Source organism: Numida meleagris, chromosome 4 (genome assembly GCF_002078875.1).
Source record: "Numida meleagris isolate 19003 breed g44 Domestic line chromosome 4, NumMel1.0, whole genome shotgun sequence".
Lineage (NCBI taxonomy): Eukaryota > Metazoa > Chordata > Aves > Galliformes > Numididae > Numida > Numida meleagris.
In genome coordinates, this window is record NC_034412.1 from 96,664,079 (window position 1) to 96,682,319 (window position 18,241).

Consider the following 18,241-nt stretch of genomic DNA (forward strand, 5'->3'; position numbering starts at 1 on the left):
TCCATTTCCTGATGTTGGGGCTTAAAGGGTCCCAGGAGTGTTGGGAACACGCCTCACTTACCTCGGGGGACTGTGTGGTGGTGGTGTCCAGAAGTGATGGTATCTCGAAAATAACAAGTGGTAGTGACGGAAGTGCACTGATTTGCCAAGAACGTCCCTGAAGAGCATTGAGTTTCCTAAGGTAAAGCTCAATGGAACAGAAAGGGAAATCTCTGAGCAGCATTTCTGTTAAAACTCTTCTCATCCTCCAGTCTCATAATAGACTCACAGTAATTAAGACTGTAGGAGACTCCTGGCTTGAGGTTACATCAAGGATCTCCCAGCTACGTGCTGTTGAGTTTTGAGGATCTCCAGGGTTGGAGATTTCCTAACCTCTCTAGGTTCCTGTTCCAGTGTTTAACCACCTTTGTATTTTTTCCCCGCTGTTACTAATTTGAATTTTCCTCTTTGCATTTTGTCTGTCCATTTCCAAGAGGAGTATGGCTGTATCTACACCATCATCCTGCATTAGGTGCTTCCTCTCCTTCTTTCAGAGTGGAACCAACCCAGCTCGCTCCACCATTCCTCCTATGCCTTGTTACTGCTCCTGAAGAAAAAGAAGCAAAACCAAACCAACAGTATTTTGTGTCCTAATGCCAAAAAGAGGAAAGAGAGCAGAGTCCCAGCTATGAGTCCTGCTCATGGGCTGCGCTCGCTGGCATGACCAATATACTCCGTGTGTGCACATCACTGAAAAGCAAAAGAGAGAAGATGTGCATGGAAGCAACACTGGGAGAATATACTGTCCCCCTTCTTCCCTTGTGCTGCAGAGTATTTTAGAGTGCTAGAAAAAGAGGGATGAGGAAGGTCCTCCTGATGAGGATTGTTCATGTTAGCGGAGCTGTGTGTTTTGTACATAAATGAACCCCAGGGAATTATCATGTGCTGACCAGAAACTTTGTGTTAGAAAGAAAAAAATATAAGAAGGGAGGGTTTGTGGGGGAGGAGGCTGTAAAATAATAAGCCACCATGTTTTATGCTTGGTGCACAGCTGCGGGTTGCTGTTTTCCTGCTATGTACGTTGTTTCTCATCTTAAAGGCCTGTGTGCAGTGTATCTGGGAAATGATTGCCATCCTGTTTTCAATAAAACCCTTTTTTATGAAGGGTCTTGAGTCGGCTGGACATGAATTCTCAATCTGTTTACAAATATTTGTGCAGGAAGGGGTGAGCAGTGTTCAGGACAGGCTTGTGACGCATATGCCCACTGTTTCAGCCCTTTGTTCAGGAAAATGTGGAAACAAGGCAGAGCCCTCACAATGAACAAATGCTGCCTTTGCATTCCAGGAGCACGGTGGCTGCGGACTAGGAGGGGGGAAGATGAGAAGCAAGCAGAACCCAAAAGTTGCTTCAGCTCCGAGACCGGAAATAGGCTTTCATAGAATCGTGGAATGGTTTGACTTGGAAGGGACCTTCGAAGGTCATCTCGTCCAACTCCTTTGCAATGAACAGGGACACCTACAACAAGAGGGACGTAGAATCACAGAATCATAGAATGGCCTGGGTTGAAAAAGACCTCAAAGGTCATCGAGTTTCAACCCCCCTGCTGAGTGCAGGGTTGCCAACCACTAGACCAGGCTGCCCAGAGCCACGTCCAGCCTGGCCTTCAGTGCCTCCAGGGACGGGGCATCCACAACCTCCTTGGGCAACCTGTTCCAGTGCCTCCACCACCCAACATCTACAGCTTTGGTTGTGTTTTACGAACAGCGATGGAAAAGCACAGATTGAGGGGGTTGATAATTGCTGTATGCAAAAGCAGGGATGCGAGCAACTTCTGAACGTTGCCCCCAGAGGGGTTTTGCTTGGCTCTGCACTACCTGGTCCCTCAGAATGAGAACTTTGACTTCTGAGAAAGGCGTCTCAGCTCTTCTCATAGAATAACCCATAAAGATCATAGAGTTGAAGCTGGTATCTGGAGGTCTGTGTGACTTCTGATCTTCTCGACTTTGCTTTGTGGGACTTAATTTAGTGAGGCACTGGCATGGGTTGCCCAGAGAGGTGGTGGATGCCCCATTAGACACTCTAGGTCAGGCTGGATGGGGCTCCGAGCATCTGATGGAGCTGTGGGTGTCCCTGCTCACTGCAGGCAGTGGGACCAGCTGGCTTTTACAGGTCCCTTCCAACTCAAACCATTCCATGATTCCATAAATCTGCTGCTCACTGACACTGAGCAACTCACCAGAGCTTTTATGAGGGCAGGGATTTGTCTGTTGCCTTTAAATCTTGTTTTCTGCCTTACTCCCTCTGGCTTGTCTAAAGCCTCTTGCCTCAGCGATGGCTGTCAGATGGTGTTGAAACGCTTTGGAATCCTTCAGGATGAAAACTATTAGGAATAATGCAGTCTGAAAGGTTGGGCCTGTTCCTCTTAATGATTTGCTTCTAACGTTAACCAAAGGATATGCACAGAACTGAATACCAAACTTTTTATTGTGGTAATAACTTAGGTATGCCACAGAGCATGTTTCCTACAGCTGCTGTTGGGTAGGAAGCTTCCTACCGTTTTAGCGTGTAGAGCTTACAGCTGAATGGGTGCACACTGACTCGTACAGGTGCCCACGTGTGTTCAGCTTGTTGCCTTGTAGGATAGTTACTGTTGTGTTCATTTCACAGCATCGTAGGATGAGGTTGGAAGTGGCCTCTGGAGATCACCTTATCCTGCTGCAATGGGGTTGCTCGGGGCTGTCCCCGGTTGGGCTTCAAATATACCCAAGGACGGAGATCCAGAGCCTCTCTGGGCAACTTGTCCCCATGTTTGATCACCTTCAAAGGTTTGGTCGCCTTAGAGAGGTTGTGGAGTCTACTTCAAAGCCCACCTGGACATGATCCTGGCCAGTGTGCTCTAGGTGACCCTGCTGGAGGCAGAATGGTTGGTCCAGATGATCCCAAGCGGTTCCTTCCAACCTCAACCATTCTGTAATTCAGGGTAATAATATTTTTTTTTCCTAAGTTCAGTGGAAATTCGTGCATTTCAGTTTGTGCCCGTTGCCTCTTGTCCTGTTCAGGTTGGTCATTCCCCATCTCCCCTTGGCTATTGGTGCACATTTGTGAGGTCCATCTGAGCCTTTTCAGCTGCGAGCTGAGCAGTGCCAGCTCTCTCCCAGTTTGTCAGGTTCCCCATCCCTTTACATCTCAGTGGCCCTTTGCTGGGCTCTCCCCAGCAGCTCCACACCTCACGTCCCGTGGAGCCCAGGCCTGGATCCAGCTCTCCAGATGTGTCAGAGCAGGAGGACCTGGACCTGCTAGCAGCACTTTGCCTATCCCAGGAGGCAGCTGGCATCCTTTGCATGAGGTCACGTCGCACAAGGTTACTCAACAGATCTGGTGGGTGATGGAGAGGAGGAAGGAGAATTGTTGTTCTGCTCGAGTGAGCCGAGCGCTGATGTTTGCACGTCAGTCTCCATTAGTGTAACACAGCTATTGCATTGCCTGGTCATTTTGGCTCCTTGATTTAAACATTTTCTTCAAACCTGTGATTATTACACGTGTTGTTTGGGATGGGCAGAGCTGAGACCTGCTCAGAGCAGCGGCCGTGCTGGCTTGCTGCAGGTTGGAGTGGCTCATACAGCATCCCGTGTGCCCTCTCGAATTGGTTTTTGCACATCATTGCCTTAAAAAGTTGCAAAGCACGAGTCAGCGGGAGGGGAAACCTGCAAGCAGCTGCTGGGACACAGCGTCCTTCCCACCACATCGAGGAATGGAACACTGAATCTGCTCCCCACAGCAACACGTGGAACGAGAGGTCTATTTATTGGGCTTTCTCTTGTTTGTGTTTCTGCCCTCCCTGACCATTCCCCTAAGTTCTGCGCTGAGAGAACAAAAAACAAAGATGCAGGTTTTAATTTTCCAACCCAAACACGTTGTGGAAGAGCCCTAGGAACGAGCAGCATTCTTTCCCTTGAGTACAACGTGTGGGACGGGGGCTTTTCTGCTCCTTCCCGAGTGCATGCTCGAGTTCAGGGAGGAGGAATGGAAAGGGCAAGACCAGGGAGCTTTGCACTCAAATCATCTAGCAGCACAGCACTGTCTCCTAATGGAAATATCCACATTTAGGGACTTTTTTTTTTTGCTGTGAGTCTCTGTAATCAGCGCAGGACGCTGTCTGTCGGGGGTGATTAGCTCTCTGGTAGGAGGCATGGGGCTTAAAACACAAACTGGTGGAAAGGCAGTGAGAAACGGCTGAGATTTGCAGATGGCATTCTCCTAATTACATTTTGCCTCCTCTTCCTCCAGCTTCCTCTTCCCTTGGCTCCTTGGTCTCCCTCTGGACCCGCGCTTCGGTTTTCTTGAGGACTCGTTCTGTTCTGTTCTTCGCATGAGTTTCTCTTTTTTCTCTTTTTAATGGATGGGAGCACTTGACAAGAGCTGATTAGTTGTGGGGATGCATCCTTCCTTGCAAAGCTTGTGACCGATTTCCTTCCTTCCTCGGGACCAGGGTGAGCTTTCTTCTGTGGGCAGATCTTTGCCTCCCAAAGGCGTTGTGCTCGGTGGCCTTGCATGGAAGACTCTATGGGCATGTCCTAAATAGTTTTGTTTGTTTTTTTTTTTCCTGGCAGCTCATTCATTATAACGTTTTAATGAATTTTAAATGCATTGTGAAAGAAGAGCGTGCGGTTAGAAATTCTCTCTGCTCATTTTTTGCACTGGAAGCATAGGGCTGTGCTTTCCTGTGCAGGGCGGGCGAATTGAAAAGCAAGCGTATGGAAAAGGCACATCCCCCCTGCACTTAACCTTGCAGGTCACCTGGAACCAGGAGGGGCTCGCCAAAAATGCAACCTGAAAATGTTTAGCCACTGCTGTTTAGAAGGAGGAAATAATCTGCCTACATCATCGCTTGGTAACTTTTGAAAAGTATGACTTAAAAAGGAGGGGGTGGAAAGGGAGCCGCGACGCCGTATTTTCCAGAATGAAAAACACAGGCTACTTGTTCAGTCAATTCAGTTTAGGTCAAATGTAGTTATGAAAAACAGATGATTGCTGGTGATCGAGCTGTACTTTGACAAATATCCCATTGTTTGAGCGTGCAGTGATTTCTTTCGAGCGTTCCCCGGCGTGGGGCTTGGCCATTGCCTTCCTCTAGCTCGGAGCTGTCGGTGCGGCAAGGCAGAGTTGTTTGCTGGCTTTTTGGGAGGAGGGATGGCATGAAAGAGATGCTCGGTGCAAAAGGGGTGTCGTTCCCACTGTAGCTATTAAACTGTGAGCTCACTTGGGACTGTCAGAAACACTCAGCGCGATTCTTTCTGTGTCCCCCTCGTGTCCTGTTCTGCAGAATTAAAGATTTATTCGATGGGTGGATGCTAATATTTGTCTGGGAGAAGCTCCTTAGTATTGATGTGCTTTATGTAGCTTTACTGTATATTCCTCTGTGGTGTCCCCTGCACAATATTCAGCTTTTATTCAGTTTTCACGGGCAGGGCTAGTGGAATCATAGAACCATAGAATGCCTTGGGCTGGAAGGGACCTCAGAGATCATCTAGTTCCAAGCCCCCAGAGCCCCATCCAAGCTGGCTCCTGGCGTGTGAGGCACTAAGTCTGGATAACTAAGTTGGACCACTCGGGGAACAAACTTCTTTTCCTCTGTGCCTCTTGGCAAGCTGCAGCATCTAAAGACATGGTCTTACCAAACAGGTGGAAGCTCATTGGTGGTTTACGACCCAGTATGGAGCAGTTGTGTCCATGGGGACACTGGGGAGAGCAAGTGGATCAGATGGGAGGTGCACGCAGATGACTGGAAAGCCTGAAAGCAGGAATGAAGCTGATAGAGAAAAGCCATTTAGTGCTAGGAGAAGATCTCTTTCTGTCTGTCCTTGGAGCAGTTTCAGGAAATATTCCATTAGAAGCTGGGAAGACCAAAGGGCTGTGTTTGTGTATGGTGCTGGCCATCGGCGTAGCTCTCAGAAACGTACACTGTTACATGATGTATTTTGTCATCTGAAAACGCAACCAAAACTCTTAAAATCAGGGAGAAATGGGTTTTGTTTGACTTCTTATCGCTGTCACTGGTCTTCTGGGCCCGAACATGCGTTGGATCTTCTGTTGTGCTGCTACCCCTCGGAGATAAACTTCTGACTATTAATCTCGGGGGAAGATTAGACTTCCCAACAAATCTCCATTTGTGCCTGCTGCTTTGCTCTCCTTTGGAGCAGCATTAACTCCGAGGAACTGTGAAAGCTCGAGCTGTCATCTCAGAGAAGTTTAATGTCCTTCTCGCCTTTTACAGCTCAGCGTGCTCCGCGCTTCACTTCATTTGTCAGGCGCAGCAACTCCAAATTTGGAGGCCTTCTTTTTTTGCTCGCTCTTAAAACGTGAAATTTTTAAGATCAGCAAAAGCCCCCAGGGGAAACACTGTGAAACACTGGAATCTTTCTGGATGAACATATCTATTTTTAATATCGAGAATCGATTTGATAAATACAAAAAAATACGGTTTCAAGATCATGGCCACGTGATCGGTGTTTATCCGTGTGAGTAAACTCTCTTCATTGGGATGATGGGATGTTAAATAGCGTGTTTAGGCTGGGGAAACATCTTCTGCTCAGTGTAGCTTAAGGGAGAGCTGTGGTACTCAGTCCTGGCTCAGCAGGACAGCAAAACAAATGGTACGTGTGCAGCAGAAATGGGGAGCCTTGCACTGCCAAGCTCTTGTTAAATGAACCCGGCAGCTCCAAACCGATGACTGAGCCGCTGCAAATATACTCTATTTTTCTACCGTTATTAAATGGAAAAGAAAACACGTTTCTGGTTGACGTTTCAGCCTATTAAAATGTGATGGAAGCGGACTTTGCATCTTGGAATACTTGGAAGATTTACCAGGGCTGCTTGTCCGTGCCATTAGGAGAACTTGCTTCACCCTGAAAATCCTCAGAGCCCAGCACGGAGCTGCACACACATTTCTACCTGCTTGCAGCTTCCCCAACAGCTGAGCTGCGTTGAGTGTCCATCTGAGCAAGGGGTAAGGCCTCTGGTAGTTCTGTTTGAGATGGTGGCCTAAAAGGGGCCTTGATTTCAGGCCTCTATTTGGGCCTCTATTTGAGATGGTGGCCTAAAAGGGGCCTCTATTTGAAGCCTCTATTTGGGCCTCCATTTGAGTTCTGTTTGAGATGGTGGCCTAAAAGGGGCCTCAATTTGGGCCTCTCTTTGAGTTCTATTTGAGATGGTGGCTATAAGAGGCATTGGATCTGGATGGGCTCTGTGCAGGGGGATCCTCCAGTTGCACTGTGCTCCTTGCACCCATTGCAGCAAGGAGCGTCTCCGCCTGAGACCCCCGTCACGTTGGTATTCCCCAGCAGAGCCGTTGTGGTTCTTGCCCAATAAACTGCTTTGCATCAGGAAGCAGAAGGGCGAAAGAGGTGTTTGAAATCTCAGATTCCTCTTGTGAAACATGGACTGAACCTGGAAATAGAGAGGCAGGGCTCCATCAGCCGTCCTCCCCTGGCTGCTGTCCTGCTCTCTGAGCAAGGAGTGAGCACACACACATGCAGAATGCCCTCTCTCCTGGAAGGTCGTCCTTTGCTTTACAGAGGTTAAATTCCTCACGCAGTAACAAACTTCAAAGAGGGGATTCTGTCCTTTCTCCCCTTGCAGAGTTACCTGAAACCTGGGATGTGGTGGGAGATGTGATGTGAGTTCTGAAGGGAAGCTCTCAACACGAGGCCGGGCCTGCGCCTTGTGATTCTGCTGTAAGAATTATTTGAATGGCAGCGACCATCTGTTTTGTGTGTAGGGATTAATGTGCTCTCTTTCTTCAGTGCACTGGAGAGTTTGAGTGTGTGGCCTCAGTCCTGCATCCCATCCTTCGTCCTGAGGTTTGGGTTAGCAGTAGGGTTTCAGTGGTGGCTGGAGCTGGGCTTGCATTTGAGAAGGGATGAGGTTTTTGCACTTAATAGACCAACAGAGCAAATGCTGTGTTACCTGCAGGAATGAACTTCATTGGTGGGAGAGAAAGATCCATCAAGCTCTGGGCGTGCTGCTGGGAATCATGGAATCAATAAGGCTGGGAAAAACCTCTAAGATCCCCTAGTGCAACCCCAACCCATCCCACCATACCCATAACCGTGTCCCTCAGTGCCACATCCCCATGGTCCTGGAACATCTCCAGGGACAGTGACCCCACCACTCCCTGGGCAGCCTGTGCCAGTGCCTGACCACTGTTCTGGGGAGGAAATTTCTCCTGATATCCAGGCAGGTGGCTTCCACCTCGGAATGCGGGTCGTGGTGGCTCTTAGCTTCTCTAAGCCATCATGAGAACGTGTCACGTCTTCCAACTTTGTCACGTAAGCAGGGTATTTTTTGGAACAGAAAATACAGAAGTGTAAGCGCTGCTTTCGTTTAGTTTTTAAAGACTTAGTCTGTTCTGCTCTGTAGCCTCTGTTTTCTGCGAAACTCCAACACAAGGTCCCATGGATGCTAGAAGTTTGCGTGGGCACCGACAGCTGTTGGGCGAAGTGATGGAAAGAAATCCACCAAAGGCTATTAAATAAAAAAAAGACACGGCTTTTGGCTTGGGCCATTCCCTCGCTGGAAGCTGTGAGCCTACACTGGAAAAGCTGCGTTATGCATGCCCCAAAGTTTGCAATATGTTTTCCCCAGGTGCTGGGCTTAGGGGCCGTGCTGGGCTCTGCCACCACACGGCATTTGGACATGCATTTCTAGGAAACCAAGTGGTTCCTCCTGGCTGAATTCAAGCTTTCTGCAGGTCATGCCTCTGTGTGTTCCCCATGCAGGCAGCACGTGGCTCTGGGCAGCTCCTGGGCACTGCTGTGGAACTGCAGGGAACCAGACCTCAGAGCTCCAGTGGTGCCAAAGGTTTGGGTGACATTAAGATTTCAGAGCATTTCTTTTTTATTTGGAGGAGGTAAAAATACTTGGAGCTGCTTCGCAGAACTGAGGCTACTGCTCTTTTAAACCCAGTTTCTTTCTTGGTCATACCAGTGTATGAAAAACATGAATGAGGAGAAAGAAAAGGAAATTATTTCCTGGATTCGAGCAATTGAAGTGCACTTTATCCTCATTTTCTTGCCTTTTTTTCCTGCAGTTAGAAGGATTAGCAATACCTATTTATTTATTTCCGATGAAAGCTTAGGTAGCTTACAGGCTGCCCAGAGAGCCTGTGGATGCTCCATCCCTGGAGGTGCTCAAGCCCAGGTTGGATGGGGTCCTGGGCAACCTGGTCTAGTACCAGATCTGGAGGTTGGTGGCCCTGCCTGTGGCAGGAGGGTTGGAACTTGATGATCCTTGAGGTCCCTTCCAACCCAAGCCATTCAGAGATTCTATGATAGCTATGCAGTGCTCTCAGTTCCAGCTTGCCAGCTGCTCATCTGCAGATCTCCCTTCCCTTGGGCTCATCTGAGCTTGTCGCATCCCTGCTAGCTCCCTGGGGCTGGGAGCTCCTCAGGGCTCACCCTTTGGCCAGCGCAGCCTGCTGCTTGCGCTCTCAGGTCAGAGGTTGTGAAAAGCAGTAGTCAATTAAAGCTTTATGAGATGTAGCTAGCAACGCTCCGAAAGCAGCCCGCCAAGTGAAGGCCGCTAATAAAGGCCCTTTGTTAAGGTATTTAATAAATTAACACTGTGCTGCAGCAGGGAAGGGCGGGAGGCGATTACACAAGCCAGGCTCGTTAATCAAACTGTTTGCCCTCTGCAGATGCACGGGCTGGGCTCCCTAATCTTTAGGCACCAGATTTTTTGGGAGCTGTGGCCGCTGCTGGCCCCAGGACGGGAAGTACCTCACCGGGTCATGCCTGGGCCAGGCACAGAGCAGGGACAAGCCAGGACAAACGGACTTTTCTGATGCAAGTAAACAAGTACTGTATTTCAAGAGTTGCTTAAACATTCCACTAATGATATAACAACTTAGAGAGTCGTAGGGGTTGGAAGGGACCTCTGGAGATCACCCAGCCCAAGTTCTGCCTGAAGCGGTTCCCTACAGCAGGTTGCACAGGAAAGCGTCCAGGTGGGTTTGAATATCCCCAGAGGAGACTCCCCCACCTCTCTGGGCACCTTGTGCCAGGGCTCTGTCAACCTCCAAGTCAAGTAAAACATTTCTTCCTCCCGTTCAGATGAAACTCCCTGGGCTCCGGTTTGTGCCCAGTGCCCCTTGTGCTGTCAGTGGGCACCGCCAAACAGAGCACAGCCCCATCTTCTGGCCCTTGCCCTTCAGACATTGATCTGCACTGCTCAGATCCCCTCAGCCTCCTCTCCTCCAGGTGCACAGCCCCTGGGCTCTCAGCCTGTCCCCATTAGGAGGTGCTCCAGGCCCCCACTATGTCTGCAGCGCTCCGCTGGGCTCTCCCAGTAGCTCCTTGTCTGCCTGGAACTGGGTAGCCCAGCACTGGATGCAGTGCTCCAGCTGTGTCCTCCCCAGGGCAGAACAGAGGGGAGAACCTCCTTTGCCCTGCTGGCCCCACTCTGTGCCATGCTGTCCTTCTTGGCCACCAGAACACACAGCTGGCTCATGGTCAGCCTGTGGTCAACTGTTGGTCAACCACTGGTCTACCTGGTCCTTCTCTGCAGAGCTCCTTTCCAGCAGGTCAGTGCCCAATCTGTACTGGTGTGTGTGGTTATTCCTCCACAGAATAGGATTCTAAGTTTTGAAGGGACAGCATGGCCCTTTGCAGGCAGTAGGGATGCGTCCCCATCTTGAGTGGGCACAGGGTGGTGCTGGGTCTGTGCCATCTGCAAGGTGATGCTATCTGAATCTTGCCTTGTCCCTACACTCTCATCTTTGTGGGTTTTTATTCTTTTTAATTAATTTATAAATTTTTACACAACCTCCTCCCCAGCCCTTCCAAGCTCGAACATTAGAGGGCATCTCCTCCTCACGCTTCTTTATTTCTTTATTATTATTTTCTTGTTTAGCCTTAGTGCAGCTTAATCTATAGGGCTGTCTTTAAAAAAAAAAAAAAACAAAAAACAGAGCATTTGACCTGCTGTGCAAATTAGCCATATGGTGAAGTGTAATATCCCGCTGACCCTCATTATCGTGCAGTATGAAAAGCTCTCTCCTTTTCACATACAGGCATATTAAAGTGGCCTTTTCAGCATTTTTTTTTCCATATAAAACTGTCTTCACTCCCCTACCCAAGCAGTTAAAAGGGAACTCCAGCTGCAGCCAGGAGGGTGAAATTAAAGGCTTTACCCTCCTCTGAATGGAAAATAGACATTGCTTCCTATAGGCAGAGCTGGGGAGTGATGCCATGTCCCTGACAATGGGGTGACAGCCTGATTTTGGGGAGGAAGGAGTCCACCTTCCTGCAAAGGAGGGGAGATCCCACCTGGGTTCCTGCTGCCTGCCTGACTATGTCGTGCTGGGTTTCCTTCAGCCACACTCCTAAGCCTTCCTTTGCTTGGCGGGTACCATGTTGTTGAGGGCAAGCCCTGAAACACTGGGAACATAGCATTCACTTTGTGCTTGACCGACTTTTTACTCTGTGTGCTAGGGACTGGGCAAGTGGAATGGCTGTAGACTGAAAGAGGGGAGATCTAGGTTAGAAGTGAGGAGGTTGGAGGTGAGGTGTTGGCACTGCTGCTCATCCCTGGCGGTGCCCAAGGCCGTGGATGGGACCCTGGGCAGTGCGCTGGTGGGGGTCACCCAGCCCATAGCAGTGGTTGAGGCTGGATGATCCTTAAAGTCTCCTCCAACCCAACCACGCTGTGATTCTGTGATTCTACAGTTCTAATGCTTGTGGCAGCGGTCACAAATGTGGGGTGAGCCCACATGGCTCACGCATGGGGCTGAGTGCGGCCTACTGTGGGGTTGCCGCAGGGACAGGCCTGCCCCGCGCCCAGCACTCACCACACCGCTGCGCTCTCTTCCCCCCACGCAGTTTTCTGGTTAGCTTTATCTTTTTGTTTTCGGTCTGGAGGTGGTGTTTACAGTAAACAAATGGTTCCACGGGGCTCAGGCTTTTTGATCCCGCTTCAGCAAAGTGCTCACAGGCTCTGTTTGGAGCACCTGCGTGCGTACCCCTGTGTCTCTGTGAAATTATTAGGGAATGTTTATGCTTTTAAAGTTAAGCATCTGCTTGGGAGTCAGACTTCTTTGTGTTTCGTTAGCAGTTACCACTTTTCTCTTGTTTTGAGGGATCTCTGGGGCTCGTTTTGTTCCGAGCTCATCTTTTTGCAGCTTGTTTCCAACTAGCACACACACTCCTGTTGGGTTCCTTAAGTGCCAGAGGATTGTTTCTCCTTAAAACAAATGGCCCATCTTCACTATTCTGGAGGTTGCTTGCAGGATTTTAGAACTTAGGTCATGTCCCAAGGGCTGTTGTGAGTCCCACAGGGAGGGGGATTATACACGTGGGTCTGATATTGTGCGTGCCCATGAAATTCAGGGGGTACAAGAAGTGAGATCCAGGTTTGATTGAGTGTCTCTTCAGTGCTGATGTGATGCCAAGTGTGGTTTAGCACCTGTACGTGAATGAAAGTGAAACGCTGTCCATAGGGGCCTGTTTCAGCCAGGTGAGGGGTGACAAATCGCGGCGCCCTTGCTCAGTGATGTGGAGGAAAAGGAATATCCTGTTATTTCCTGAATGAGTCCGAGATTGGTTAAATCCCCCCAAATGGGAGCTTGGCCCCATTTCTGGCCCGTCCTCCTCACAGGACGTGACACATTGGAAATGGCTGGTGACCAGGACATTTTGAAGCCCAGGCTGGGAAGTAAGCCACGTGTGAAAGTACCTGGAGGCTTCAGAATCTCTGTAGCCTGTTTGTAAAGCCTGTTGTTCCCAGGGTAGGGTCAGCCAGGTTGGAAGGGACCTCAGAATGTCTCTAGTCCAGTCTTGCTCAGAGCAAGTCACCTGTGAGATCCAACCTAGTATTTCAGGACCTCATCCAGGCAGGTCTTGAGGTTCTCCAAGGATGGGGACTGCACAACCTCTCCGTGAAATGCTTTCCACTGCCTGCCTGTTCTCTCTGTGAAAAAGGTTTTTGTCCCAACCAGTCAGAATGTCTCTGTTTTGTTTGTACCCGCTGTGTCACCTGCTGGGCACTGCCATGAAATGCCAGCCGGGCTCCATCTTCTCAGTAGATACTGTAGATATGGGAAGGCAGCTGTTAGATCCCCAGATGCTTTTAGCTACCTTTGCTGCAGAGGTGCAGTGCTGATTCGTGTTCAGCGTGCTGTCTACCAGAACTTACTGTCTTCATCCACAGGGGTGCTCCTAAAGCAGTTGTCTTCATCTGTGTTGTTGCAGGAGGTCTGAGGGTTCTTCCTTTTCCAGGTGTGTGACTTGGCATTTCCTTGTTGAAATTCATTGTGTTCTTGTTGGCTCCTTCCTCCAGCCTGCTGAGACCCCTTGGACATTGGCACTACCCTTCAGAATGAGCACGCTGATTTTTTCCCCACTTTGGTGTCATCTGGAAAGCAGCTAAGGCCACGTCTATTGCCTCCCAGAGACAAAGATGTTAAGCAAGGCAGGACACAGAACTCCCCATTATGATTCTCCACTTGTTACAGGCCTCCCTGTAGAGCGTGACTGATTTACCCCAACCCCCATAACCTCACCATCCAACCATGTATTTACCCCATGTCACCCATATTGACACCTTATCTTGTTTTAGATTTTGGCCGCTCTGCGTTTAATTCTTGTTTACAAGGAGCTGGTTGAAGGCAGACTTTTATAGACAGTAGAATGCTGATCTGCTTCTTGGAGAACAGTTGAGGTGATTGTATAGGAACAGAGCTGCTGGTTTGTGGCACATCTCACCACGCTCTTGTGGGATGCTGCGTCTCTCTCTCTTAAAGGTGGGAGAATTCCCGAAATTAATGACTAAGAATTTTTGTGGACCAAAGTCAAAGGAGGGTGAAGAACCAGTGAAAGTGAGAGGGAAATTTAACAGAAGTCCAGGTCATGCAGCAGCAAGTGCTAATACATTACTAAATGCAGGTGTACCATGGGTTTAAAGTTGTCACCAAAAATGAGGACAACCAAAGTCACGAAAGCAAAAACCACAGCTGCAGTGTTAAGAGTGGTGTGGTTCATGGGTAGGGGGCTACAAAAGCATTCTTCAGCGCTTCATCTCAGTTGTTACAAGTGAACTGGGGCTATTTCTGCTTGATTTGCATGTGTAGTTAGCTGGTATCTGCATAGAGATAGTGAACTAATCACAGCTTGGGTTCATCAAGGGAGGAATCTGTTCAGCAGATAGGTATGGTCTGTTATCACATGTTGCCTTGCTTATATGGTAATGATGTGTTTTTGGGGGAGTGGACTAATGATGTGGCAAGGGCTCAACTGGTAATATCCCCAGTTGTACATGGCTGGTACACTTCCATTACACGAAGTGCATGGGGTAGATTTCTGCTCCAAGTTAGCAGAAATGGAATTACCCGAAATACTGTTGCCCATACGTTCTGGATCCAAAAATTGCCATTTTAGTGGCCATTTTAATGGTTTGCTGAGGACAATAGCAGAATGAGCTCTAGAGCACGCTTTTCCCATGTCATTCACAACTAGATTTGCTTTCAGCTCTCTGCTGCTCCTGAGTTATGAAACTTTTTGTACTTTTTTTCAGCTGTTGTTTTTGCATTCTTGTGATGATATTCTGTTTTCCCTTATGTGGGGCTCATCTACGATCTTAATTATCTGCCTCTCATTGCCAACTCTGTGAACTCTGAAGCTAATTTGAGAAGGAAAGTTCTGCTTGGTAATTTTAAAAATATGAGACATTATTGAGGTTTTTTCCTGGATCGGCGATTAGAATAAATGTGTAGTTTGGAAGTGGAGCTTTGGACTCTTCCCGCTTGCTTAAATTAAGACAATGAGAGTTGAGGGAAACCTGTTCTGATTAAAAGTAAATGGATAAATAAGAAAAGTACCTCCTTCTCCTCTCCCCAGCGTGCTTTCCCGATTGCTTCACATTTTGGATTGAGTTTACAAGAAACCCTTGAGGAGCAAGGATCCTGCCTCTCTAATGATACATCTTAGCAGTGTCTTGCTGCTGTAGAAGGTCCGTGGTGAACGTGGAAGTCAATGAGAGGTTGGGGCTGGGACCTGCTCCATGCAGGAGCCTTTCCCATGGGCCTGCTTATGCATTGCTGTTATTTTATGGAGTCATAGAATCAGTAAGGTTGGAGAAGACCTCTAAGATCACCAAGTCCAACTCCAACCCCAACCCTCCTCCACCATGCCTACTAACCACATCCCAAGGTGCCACATCTGCGCATTTCTTGAGCACCTCCACCTTTCTTCAGGAGGAAGAGGTGTTACAGGTGCAACTGATATTTATAGGGCAATAACCACTTTTAAGAGAAAAGAAAGACAAGAAGTTGAGTTCTTCTGACTGAAGGGACATGGAAAGCAGCAGTAGGGCACATACACAGCTCTGCTGCTCTGAGCTTATGGGTGTAGGTGCAGGTCAGCTCTGTTGAGGTGCTTTTATCAAAGCATTGGCTGACAAAGGTGATGTTTGCCTCGAGTACTGTGCTAAAGCACTCAGGAGATTTTTGGAACACGTCTTTTATTCAGCCAGTTCTCTGCACCACTGGACCTGCCCATGCTTCTGGTGGCTACTGCAGGAGGCTGAGCCTGAGTGGGCTGGTGATGCTCCCAAAGTCACGTCTCACAATACCTTGTGTGCAGCATTTATGTCCCAAAGCACCGTCTTTGAAAGCTGGTAATGACAGGATTGGTTAAATGTGGGGAAAAGCCATCAGGCCTGGGGCTGCGAGAGCAGAACTGCATGGAAGTGTGAATGCTACGTGGTGTTTCCAGAGCAGTATATAAAATACGGGGCCTCGTAGTCTGTTCTGGGTGCTATTTTTTGGTGTGGTTTCTTTGTGTTTGTTTGTTTTCGCTTTGTTTTGTTTTACTATCATCATTTTTTTCTCACCCAGAGGAAAATGATATTAAAAATAGTGCGCAGAGAAGGGGAATAATATTATCTGAAGACGTGATAAGTTGTATGGTCCTAAGTAGGTCAAATGTGGGAAACTGGGTGGTCTAACTAAAACTGCCACCAAGGGGAAGAAAGACTTCCCGTTCTTAAGAGAATATAATGCATGAGCGATGAAATGGTCTGGGGGGATGATGGAGGAATGCACTTAAGAGAAAAGGATGAAATAGTGCATAAGAAAAATGTGAATAGTGTCGAGAGATTTTTTTGGGGGGGAGGAGAAGTTTTTTCTTTGGAATAGCCTCTCATGAGAGAGTCTCTCATTCTTGGGCCATTCAAAAAAGGCTCAAGAAGGAAAATACAGGGAACAGTGCATCAGGAGGGAGATGTTTTTGGTCAAATTGGCAGGTCTCGGGGCCATAAATTTTAGGGAAATCATTAAAATGTGAATATGGCCTCGGTCTTTTTGGGGAATGCTTTCAAACATCTTTGCTGTTCCTTCTCTGCTGAAGTGAAAGCCATGTGCTGGGCTGGAACCAGGAGGACCTGACATCCAGAGCCTCCAGGCACCGTATGGGGCTGAAGGGCCCCTCCGAGGTGTGGGGCAGATTTATAGCGAGGCCTTTGTATGGGATCTCCAGCCCAGCTCAGGTCTCTCTTGCCGGAGGAAAATGGAAAGTTTTTCCAGTTGAAGTGCAGCCCAAATTAGCTTAATGATCAGAGAATATTATAATAAAGTTGGCTCGCGTGCTTCGTGAGACGTGGGCATGGTGGTGATGGGACAGTGGTTGGACTTGATGATCTTCGTGGCCTTTTCCAACCTTTACGACTCTGTGACTCCTCAAGCCATCAGAAAAGCAGGAATGCAAGCTATTTTCATGAAATCTGGTGGTACATCCTCAGTGGAGCCAAACGATGGGGTCGGTGATTTCAGCTCCTGGCCGGGGGGACGCGTGTTGTCCCCACAGCCCGGTGGCATCTGCGTGGTGAGCTCTGGGAGGCGGTCACACCACGTGGAGAAGCTCTGCAATGAGGTGGGCAGGTAGAGGATGGGGCAGAGGGCAATGGGAGCGAGGTGAGGGGACGCCTCTTGGCCTTTCCTCCCTGAAGAAGTGTGTGAGGAGGGCGAGGGGAGCAGGGAAGAACTCTCAGTGCCATCAGAAAGCTCAGCTGGAGGGAAAGCGATTTCAGCTGGCACGCATTGCTGCGGCGCAGTCCTAGAAATGTTCAAAATCTGGTATTAAAATAGCTGATTGGTTTCAGACCGGCCTTTGGGAGATGAGCTGCTTTCAAGACTTCCATGAGGTCCCCAAGGTCCCGCGTGGCGTGGGGAGGTGGCAGCTTCTGTGCATTCATTAATGGGGAATTAATTACCTGCTGACTTCCATGGGACGTTGTGTAAAGCCGCTCTCGGGGGCTGGTCCTTCGGGGCTCCTGCCTTCGGTGGGGCCCAACAGCAATTTAATAAGGATGAGGCAGGGAGGAAAGCCTTCAGTTAGGAGTTTGCATCACAAACTCATTGGTAGCAGGCTGTGCTGAGTTAGTGAGCGGCTTCACTCCAAACCCCAGGGATGCGGCTGGAGATGGGCGGCTGCCACGTTCCGGGTGGAAATAATCGGGTTCTTCTTCCACTTGTGGAGGTTTTGAGAAATGAGGCAAAGCAAAGCTTAGCGGATGTCTAAAATCTGATCTCAGCAGTGGTCGCGCGGGAACATGGAACAGTCTGGTTCTCCTATAGCACTGCCAAACTGAGAGCAGCAGCCCAGCATAGGGGCTTGAGCTCTGATACAGGATCATAGAATATCCCAAGTTGGAAGGAACCCATTGAGACCAACTTCTGTAGAAAAAAAGACATGTAGAAGAAAGGAAGAGAAATTGCCCAAGTCCCCTTTAGCTGAGGCCTTTTTAAGGCAGCCTGCTTGTGTAACGATGGAGTAGCCAGAGCATCAGTAAATTAGCATCAGGTTTTCTTTTTTGTTTCTTTGTTTTCTTGGTAGAAGAGGCTGGTGTCTGGTGCCTTTCTCAGGCAGGTGATATTTGTTGTTGCGTCTTGTTTGTTTTGTGAATTCCAAATGAGATTTTTGTCTCCCACCAGTTCAAAGCGAGGCCTTGTCCCTTCTCTGAAATGTTTATAATCCAATTTCAGACATAAAACAGGACGGGCGTGGGGGAGGGAGAAACAGACAGGGAGAAACCAGCGAGGTTTTACATAGCCCGGGGGACCTGGAGGGCTCAGCAGGTAGATGGCATCAGAGGATCCGCGTGGCTGCGTTGCCCTGCCTTGGGTGGGGTGCTCAGATGTAGCTTTTGGTAAAACCAAGCCCCCTACAAAGGCACGGCCTCAACCACCAGCGCCTTGACCCGTCTGCCATGCCT

The 18,241-nt window shown here is 48.8% G+C and overlaps 1 protein-coding gene across 4 annotated transcripts in view; it reads left to right on the forward strand.

Moving 5' to 3' along the window:
- EXOC6B (exocyst complex component 6B) overlaps positions 1–18,241 on the forward strand; it is a 248,811-nt gene that overhangs the window by 115,285 nt on the left and 115,285 nt on the right. The window lies entirely within an intron of this gene.